The sequence below is a fragment of the Grampus griseus genome, assembly GCF_964374135.1.
Source record: "Grampus griseus genome assembly, chromosome: 6".
NCBI lineage: Eukaryota > Metazoa > Chordata > Mammalia > Artiodactyla > Delphinidae > Grampus > Grampus griseus.
This window is the reverse complement of record NC_139000.1, coordinates 70,274,604-70,284,308: the sequence shown is the minus strand read 5'-3', so window position 1 is coordinate 70,284,308 and position 9,705 is coordinate 70,274,604. Positions and strand designations below refer to the sequence as shown.

At 44.6% G+C, this 9,705-nt stretch overlaps 1 pseudogene across 1 annotated transcript; it reads left to right on the top strand.

Annotated features, from left to right (window-relative positions):
• Positions 1-857: 857 nt before the first annotated feature.
• Positions 858-5,412, top strand: LOC309824160 (LLGL scribble cell polarity complex component 2-like; annotated as a pseudogene). Its single transcript has 2 exons — positions 858-908; positions 3,026-5,412. The product of its transcript is annotated as an LLGL scribble cell polarity complex component 2-like (transcript).
• The last annotated feature ends 4,293 nt before the right edge of the window (positions 5,413-9,705 follow it).

The window sequence follows — 9,705 nt, the reverse complement described above, 5'->3', positions numbered from 1 at the left end:
TTCGTAAGTGCAATTTGTTTGTAAGTCCAACAAAGTTAGCCTAGGCACCCAACTAATACAATCAGCTATATAGTACTGTACTGTAATAGGTTTATAATACTTTTCACACATATAATGCATAAACAAAAAGTTATGAAGACATTTTTAATCTTACAGTACAGTACCTTGAAAAGTACAGTGTACAGTACAACAGCTGGCATACAGGGGCTGGCGTTGAGTGAACAGGCAAGAAGAGTTACTGACTGGAGGAGGGAGAGGAGGTGGGAGATGGTAGAGCTGAAGAATCAACAACAATAGGAGACAGAGGGCAAGCTGCAGTTTTCACTCACACCTGACGATGGCACAGGTTCTTGTTCCTTGCTGGAATTAATTCTGTCTACCCTCTTGAAAAAATGAACCAGTGATGTCTGGGTGGTAGCTCTTTTTTTCTCATCATAGATGACATGGTAGCACTGGATTGCATTCTGAATGGCTGCTGCAACCTTCGTGTACTGTTCTATGTTCCGGTCCTATGCCTCAAAAACTAACAGTGCCTCCTCAAATAAAGAAAATCCCCTTGCCGTTTCCTGCATCGTGAATCTCTTCGGTTCTTCAGTTACTTCTTCTTTCTCTTGTCTCTCTTCGTCCTTTCTCTGGGCCTCTAGTTCCATCAGGTCTTCATTAGTAATCTCCTCATGTTGCACAGCAAGGAGTTCAATAAAGTCGTCCTCTTGCAGATCTAGCTGAAATAAAGATACTATACTACTGTACTCTGTACAGTACTGTACCGTAAAGTACACAGAAGCACAACTACTTGTAGAGGATGCGTGCACGTGACAATGTACGCCAGACAAGTGAACTAATTTACGTGATTGGACATGCGAACACACGTTCCCATCTTCGAAAGTTCACAACTCGAAGGTTTGTATGTAAGGGACTTACTCTGTATGTCTGTTAGGTCCATTTAGTCTATAGTTTTGTTCAAGTCCTCTGTTTCCTTTTTGATCTTCTGTCTGGATGTTCTATCCATTACTGAGAGTGGAGTCTCTTACCATTATTGTCTTGTCTTATATTGTTTATTTCTCCCTTCAAACTATCAATGTTTGCTTTATATATTTAGGTGCTCTGATGTGTGTAATATATATAATTCTTATATCTTGTTGGTAGATTGGCACTTTTATCAGTATAACGTCCTTCTGTTTCTTATGACAATTTTTAACTTATAATCTATTTTGTGTGATATAAGTATAGCCAACCCTGCTCTATTTTGGTTACTATTTCCGTGGAATATCTTTTTCCATCCCTTCACTTTCAACCTGTGTGTCCTTTTTATTTTTTATTTTATTTTATTTTATTTTATTTATTTATTTTTGGCTGTGTTGGATCTTCGTTTCTGTGCGAGGGCTTTCTTCAGTTGCGGCAAGAGGGGGCCACTCTTCATTGCAGTGCGCGAGCCTCTCACTATCGCGGCCTCTCTTGTTGCGGAGCACAGGCTCCAGACGCGCAGGCTCAGTAGTTGTGGCCCACGGGCCTAGTTGCTCTGCAGCATGTGGGATCTTCCCGGACCAGGGCTCGAACCCGTGTCCCCTGCATTGGCAGGCAGATTCTCAACCACTGCGCCACCAGGGCAGCCCATGTGTGTCCTTTTTAGACAGCATATAGTTGAGTCTTGTTTTTTTAATTCTTTCAGCCACTCTTTGTCTTTTGACTAAAGAGTTTAATATTTTTTCATTTAATGTTAATTACTGACAGAAAAAGATTTACTGTTACCATTGAGTTCATTGTCTTGTTAGGTTTTTTGTTTTTGTTTTGTTTTTTTTGTTTGTTTGCTTTTTCCTCTGAAAGATCCTTTTGTGAATCATGGTGGAATTACCTATACCAGATATTTTAAAGATGTAGAACTTTATAATTGTGAGGTGATTTCAGTGAACAAGAAAAGCTTTCCAAAGTGAACTTAGCCAAAATTGTATTTAATCTTCCTTAAATATAGACACATTTTAGTTATTGGGGAGAAAGTCTGTTGAAATATAACAGGAAGTATTCGGATCCCTCTCTACTCCTCCTCCACCCTGTCCCCTATAGCTTCACATAGCCCAGAATCCATTTACTTTTGTTCCAATAGCCATTATACTTTATATTCTTTTAAAGTGGAAGCTTTGAAGTTGTAGTAAATGTATTGTATCATACTACTCAGTTTGTTCAATTCACTAAGCATTCATAGAGTATTAGGCATCCCTCTAGGTTAGGTACCAGAGAGCAGTAGCTTTCAAACATTTTATACCATGAAAAAAACACCCATTTTATACTGTGACTCACAGTAACAAGTATCAGTATGGTTAACATTGTAACCCACCATGTCATTTGTGTGCACCTATACTCATAACTGAAACAAGTGTCATAAAATAACAGTTATTGGTATTATGGGAGATATACTTTGATATTTTCTAGTCTCTTCTTTTTCTTTTTAAAAAACTTTTTATTGAAGTATAGTTGATTTACAATGTTGTGTTAATTTCTGCTATACAGCATTGTGACTCAATTATACATATATATTTTTTTCATATTTTTTTCCATTTGGTTTAATCACAGGATATTGAATATAGTTCCCTGTGCTGTACAGTAGGACCTTGTTGTTTATCCATCCTTTATATAATAGTTTGCATCTGCTAATCCCAAACTCCCAATACTTCCCTCCCACATCCCCCCTCCCTCTTGGCAACCACAAGTTTGTTCTCTATGTCTGTGAGTCTCTTTCTGTTCCATAGATATGTTCATTTGTGTCCTGTTTTAGATTCCACATATAAGTGATATAATATGGTATTTGTCTTTTTCTGACTTACTTCACTTAGTATGATAATCTCTAGGTCTATTCATGTTGCTGCAGATGGCATTATTTCATTCTTTTTAATGGTTGAGTAATATTCCATTGTGTGTATATATACATATATACACACATATCACGTCTTCTTTATCCATTCATCTGTCGATGGACATTTAGGTTGTTTCCATGTCTTGGCTATTGTAAATAGTGCTGCTATGAACATAGTTTCCAGAGGAGGCCCTCCACCGGTGGGTGTTTGAGGTGGTGGAGGCTCTGCAGGAGCATCCTTGGCACCCCAGCCAGATCCTGATTCGCTACATCTGGGAGCTCATCGTCATCTGGGACCTGCAGGGCAGCCGCGTGCTCTGTCATTTCCTCAGCAGCCAGCAACAGGAGAATATCTGCTGGCAGTGGGATGGTCATCTGATAGCTGCCATTCTGACAGCAGCTACTGCCAGTGGCCCATGTCCGGTGATACCCAGCAGCCAGAGCCCCTGCACAGCTGTGTGCCTTTTGGTCCTTTTCCTTGCAAAGCTATTACCAACATCTTCTGGCTGACCACCAAGCAGGGGTTGCCCTTCACCATCTTCAAGGGTGGCATGCTGTGGGCTGGCTATGGGGACTGCCACTGCATCTCGGTGGTCCACAACAGCCAGCAGACAGCCTCTGACTTCCTCTCCCGAGTCGTCGACTTTACTCTTCTCGTTGAGATGGACTGTGCGGCTGCCTTTGATGACCCCTACACTCAGGTGGTGTTGGCTGAAGAGGAGCTGGTGGTGACTGACCTGCAGACGGCCGGTTGGCTGCAGATTTAGCCTCCCTACCTGGTCTCCCTGAACTGCTCTGCCATCACCTGCTCCCACCAAGTCTCCAACATCCTCCTGAAGCTGTGGGAGCACATCATCACTGCTGGCAGCTGGCAGAACACACACCTCTCCACCGTGGAGTGGCCCATAACTCACGGGGCATGAGGACAGCATGGTGAGGTTCTGGGATGCCTGTGACATGTGCTTGCTGCTGCTCTACAAACTCAGCACTGTACAGGTGTTCCTCACCAACACAGACCCCAGTGAGAACCACACTGCCCAGGGCGAGGATGAGTGGTCCCTGCTCTGTAAGGTAGGCTCCGTCGACCCCCACAGTGACGATCCTCAGCTGGGCATCCAGAAGGTTTTCCTCTGCAAATACAGTGGCTACCTGGTTGTGGCCACCACGGCAGGGCAGGTGAGGGTGCTGGAGCTAAATGATGAGGAGGTGGAGCACTCCATGGAACAGGTGGAGGCTGACCTGCTGCAGGACCAGGAAGGCTACCGCTGGAAGGGGCAGGAACGCCTGTGTGCCTGCCCGGGGCCTGTGCGCTTTGAGCCTGGCTTTCAGCCCTTCGTATTGGTGCAGTGCCAGCCCCTGGTTGTGGTCATCTTCTTGGCCCTGCACTCCCAGTGGCACTTCGTGGCCTTCGGCACCAGCCACGGCTTCAGCCTCTTAGACCACCGGCAGTAGCAGCAGGTCTTTGTCAAGTGCACACACCTCAGTGATCAGCTAGCCTTGGAGGGCCCACTGTCCCATGTGAAGTCCCTAAAGACGTCTCTGTGCCAGTCCTTCCACTGGACACTTTGCAGCCGGGTGTCCAAAAGTAGCAGTGGCCCGCTGGCCCTCCAGGAGATGTGCAGGAGGGGAGCACCAGGCAGAGCAGACCCACATGCAGAACATGGAGCTGGCGCCTGTGCAGTGCAAGATGGAGGCCCACTCGGCAGCAGACACCTTCACGGGCTTAGTCCGGACCCTCTACTTCACTGACATCTACCTGAGGGACAACTCTCGCCTCTGCCTCTTGCTGTGGCTGGCACCAATGGTAGTACCGTCTTTGCCTTTGCCTTGTGCGTGACACCCGAGGAGCACAGAATGGATGAGCCGGTGTGAGCGGAGCAGGCCAAGGAGATCCAGCTGATGCCTGGTGGGCATCCTGGTGCTGGACGGACACAGTGTGCCCCTTCTCAAGTCCCTGGAAGTGGCCCATGACCTGTCAAAGAGCCTGGACGTTCAGGGAAGCCACCAGCTGTTCGCTGGGTCAGAAGAACAGTTCAAGGTGTTTCGCGCTGCCCAAGGTCAGTGCCAGGCTGAAGCTGAAGCTAACCACCCTAGAGGGCTTGCGGGTGCAGTGAGTCACTGTGGCCTGCTTCCGCAGCTGTCGAGCTGAGGACTATAGGGAACATCACCTGGCTGTCATCACCAACGTGGGTGATGTCCAGGTGGTCTCACTGCCCCTGCTCAAGCCCCAGGTTCATTATAGCTACTTCTGCTAAGTGGATGTCAGCAGCATTGCTTTCTGCATCTTGACCAAATATGGCCAAGGTTTCTACCTGATCTCACCCTCCAAATTTGAGCACTCCTCTCTCTCCACCAAGTGGCTGGTTGAGCCCCAGTGTCTGGTGGATTCAGCAGAAGCAAAGAACTACAGCTGCCCCCGCAATGGATTGGGCCCTGAGAAGGCCTTGGGTGGAGCCAGGAACTCAGCCAAGGTGATGGAGAGGAGAGGAGGTTGGCCTGAGATGGAGCATGCTCTGCTTAGTGATGAGAGGGTCCTGAAGGAGATCCAGAGCACGCTGGAGTGAGACCAAGGGCACTGTGGCAATTGGCCATTCTTAGCGAGTGGGTTACAGCCTCAGCAATGGGGAGGATGCTCCTGAGTTGCTGTCACTCTATCTCCTTCTGCAGTGGAGTGAGTGGTAGGGGCATCCAGGCTGCATGATAAGCACACACTACTGAGGCCTCTTCCTTGGGGTACCACCCCACCTAGAGAGGCCCATGGACTGGGCCATGCAGGGGGTAGGGGGACCCCCATTTTCCACCCTGCTGCTGCTCCTGGCCTCGGGAGAGGAGACACCCCAGGTCCTTGGGGCTATCCCTTCCTGGGCCTTGACTATCTTGGTCCTTTTGTCAATGTTGCACAGTTTTTAAACCCCCACTCCCCCCTTTTTGTTAGTCTTTTAATTATTTTGCCTGCCTTTTCCTCTCTTGATGTCTTCCTTTGTGTTTTGTTGTTTTTTTGTATAGCTGTGCTTTGATTCCTCTCTTTCTTCTGTGTAGTTTCTGTAGGTCCTTCCTTCCTTCCTTCCTTCCTTCCTTCATTGGGTCTTCTTTGCTGTGTGTGGGCTTTCTCTAGTTGTGGCGAGCAGTGGCTGCTCTTCATTGTGGTGCATGGGCTTCTCATTGAGGTGGCTTCTCCTGTTGCAGAACATGGGGTCTAGGCGTGTGGGCTTCAGTAGTTGTGGCTCGCAGGCTGTAGAGGACAGGCTCAGTAGTTGAGGCGCAGGGGCTTAGTTGCTCTGTGGCGTGTGGGATTTTCTCAGACCAGGGCTCGAACCCGTGTCCCCTATATTGGCATGAGGATTTTTAACCCCTGTGCCACCAGGGAAGTCTGTATTTTTCTTTTTTATTGTGGTAAAATATACATAATGTGATATCTACCATCCTAACCATTTTTAAGTACAGTTCAGTGGTGTTAAATACATTCACATAACTTTTTCATCTTGTAAAACTGAAACTCTATAACCATTAAACAATGACTCCCCATTCTCCTCTCCCCTCAACCCCTGGCAAGCACCTTTCTACTTTCTGTCTGTATAATATTGACTGCTCTAAGTACCTCATATAAATGGAATCATACAGTATTTATCTTTTTGTGACTGGCTTATTTCACTTGGCATAATGTCCTGAAGGTTCACCCATATTATAGTATATTGCAGAATTTCCTTCAAGACTGAATAATGTTCCATTGTATGTATATATGACATTTTGCTTATTCATCTATCCATGGACACGTGGGTTGCTTTCACATTTTAGCTATTGTGAATAATGGTGCTATGAACATGGGTGTACAGATACCTCTTTGAGACCCTACTTTCCATTCTTTTGGGTATATACTCAGAAGTGAAATTGTTGGATCATATGGTATTTCTATTTTTAATTTTTTTAGGAACTGCCATGCAATTTTCCACAGCCACTGTGCCAATTTACATTCTTTTTTTTTTTTTTTTTTTTTTTGCGGTACGCGGGCCTCTCACCGTTGTGGCCTCTCCCGTTGCGGAGCACAGGCCCCGGACGCGCAGCCTCAGCAGCCATGGCTCACGGGCCCAGCCGCTCCGTGGCATGTGGGATCCTCCCGGACCGGGGCATGAACCCGTGTCCCCCGCATCGGCAGGTGGACTCTCAACCACTGCACCACCAGGGAAGTCCCCCAATTTACATTCTTATCGGTAGTGCATAAGGGTTCCAATTTTTCCACATCCTCACTGACACTTGTTTTCTGTTTTTTGACAGTAGCAATCCTAATGGGTGTAAGGCTGTAGGTATTTTTTTACATGGTTACGTTGAGGCTTACATACAATATCTTAGAACTGTAACAGTCTGTTTTCAGACTGATAACAACTTAAGTTCAACCACCTACAAAACCTCTACATTTTAAGTCCCCCACACACTTTATATCATTGTTGTCACATTTTACATCTGTTCATATTTGTATCTTTTTTTTTTTTTTTTTTACGGTACGCGGGCCTCTCACTGCTGTGGCCTCTCCCGTTGCGGAGCACAGGCTCCGGATGCGCAGGCTCAGCGGCCATGGCTCACGGGCTTAGCTGCTCCGCGGCATGTGGGATCTTCGCGGACTGGGGCATGAACTCGTGTCCCCTGCATCGGCAGGCAGATTCATAACCACTGCGCCACCAGGGAAGCCCCCCATATTTGTATCTTTTAACATATTTTAAAATTATAGTTTTTTTTTCTTTAACTTTTATACTAGAATTAAAAGTGACTTACTCATCATGATTAAAATATTACAGTATTCAGTATTTGTCTACATGTTTACCTTTTTTTTTTAAACATCTTTATTGGGGTATAATTGCTTTACAATGGTGTGTTAGTTTCTGCTTTATAACAAAGTGAATCAGTTATACATATACATATGTTCCCATATGTCTTCCCTCTTGCGTCTCCCTCCCTCCCACCCTCCCTATCCCACCCCTCCAGGCTGTCACAAAGCACCGAGCCAATATCCCTGTGCCATGCTGCTGCTTCCCACTAGCTATCTACCTTACGTTTGGTAGTGTATATATGTCCATGACTCTCTCTCGCCCTGTCACAGCTCACCCTTCCCCCTCCCCATATCCTCAAGTCCGTTCTCCAGTAGGTCTGCGTCTTTATTCCCGTCTTACCCCTAGGTTCTTCATGACATTTTTTTTCCTTAAATTCCATATATATGTATTAGCATACGGTATTTGTCTTTTTCTTTCTGACTTACTTCACTCTGTATGACAGACTCTAGGTCTATCCACCTCATTACAAATAGCTCAATTTCGTTTCTTTTTATGGCTGAGTAATATTCCATTGTATATATGTGCCACATCTTCTTTATCCATTCATCCGATGATGGGCACTTAGGTTGTTTCCATCTCCGGGCTATTGTAAATAGAGCTGCAATGAACATTTTGGTATATGACTCTTTTTGAATTTTGGTTTTCTCAGGGTATATGCCCAGTAGTGGGATTGCTGGGTCATATGGTAGTTCTGTTTGTAGTTTTTTAAGGAACCTCCATACTGTTCTCCATAGTGGCTGAACCAATTCACATTCCCACCAGCAGTGCAAGAGTGTTCCCTTTTTTCCACACCCTCTCCAGTATTTATTGTTTCTAGATTTTTTGATGATGGCCATTCTGACTGGTGTGAGATGAAATCTCATTGTAGTTTTGATTTGCATTTCTCTAATAATTAATGATGTTGAGCATTCTTTCATGTGTTTGTTGGCAGTCTGTATATCTTCTTTGGAGAAATGTCTATTTAGGTCTTCTGCCCATTTTTGGATTGGGTTGTTTGTTTTTTTGTTATTGAGCTACATGAGCTGCTTGTAAATTTTGGAGATTAATCCTTTGTCAGTTGCTTCATTTGCAAATATTTTCTCCCATTCTGAGGGTTGTCTTTTGGTCTTGTTTATGGTTTCCTTTGCTGTGCAAAAGCTTTGAAGTTTCATTAGGTCCCATTTGTTTATTTTTGTTTTTATTTCCATTACTCTAGGAGGTGGGTCAGAAAGAATCTTGCTGTGATTTATGTCATAGAGTGTTCTGCCTATGGTTTCCTCTAAGAGTTTGATAGTTTCTGGCCTTACATTTAGGTCTTTAATCCATTTTGAGCTTATTTTTGTGTATGGTGTTAGGGAGTGATCTAATCTCATACTTTTACATGTACCTGTCCAGTTTTCCCAGCACCACTTATTGAAGAGGCTGTCCTTTCTCCACTGTACATTCCTGCCACCTTTATCAAAGATAAGGTGTCCATATGTGCGTGGGTTTATCTCTGGGCTTTCTATCCTGTTCCATTGATCTATCTTTGTGTTTTTGTGCCAGTACCATACTGTCTTGATTACTGTAGCTTTGTAGTATACATGTTTACCTTTAAACAACAAATTTCATATTACTAGCCAAAGGCACCATCTTGACTCTCCTCCAGGTGGCTAGATTCTGTTGGACCTGCCAGAGCTCCAACAAGAGCAAGAGAGAAGCCAGTCCTTTAACGAGCCCCATCAGAAAAGCTGGGGAGGGTGAAATAGGTAAAGGGGATTAACTGAATGGTGATGGAGGGAAACTAAATTTTTGGTAGTAAGCATGCTGTAGTGTATACAGAATTAGAAATATGTTGTACACATGAAACTTATATAATGTTATAAATCAACGTTACCTCAACGAAATAAATTTTAAAATATATCAGTCCATCAATTATAGAAAACGTAATAGAGCAATGCAAGTTGTTAATAATAGGGGGAACTGTGTGTGTGTGGCAGGAAATAGGAGGAAGCATATGAGAACTTGGTAATTTTAACTTTTTTTTCATGAACTTAAAACAGTTCTAAAAAATAG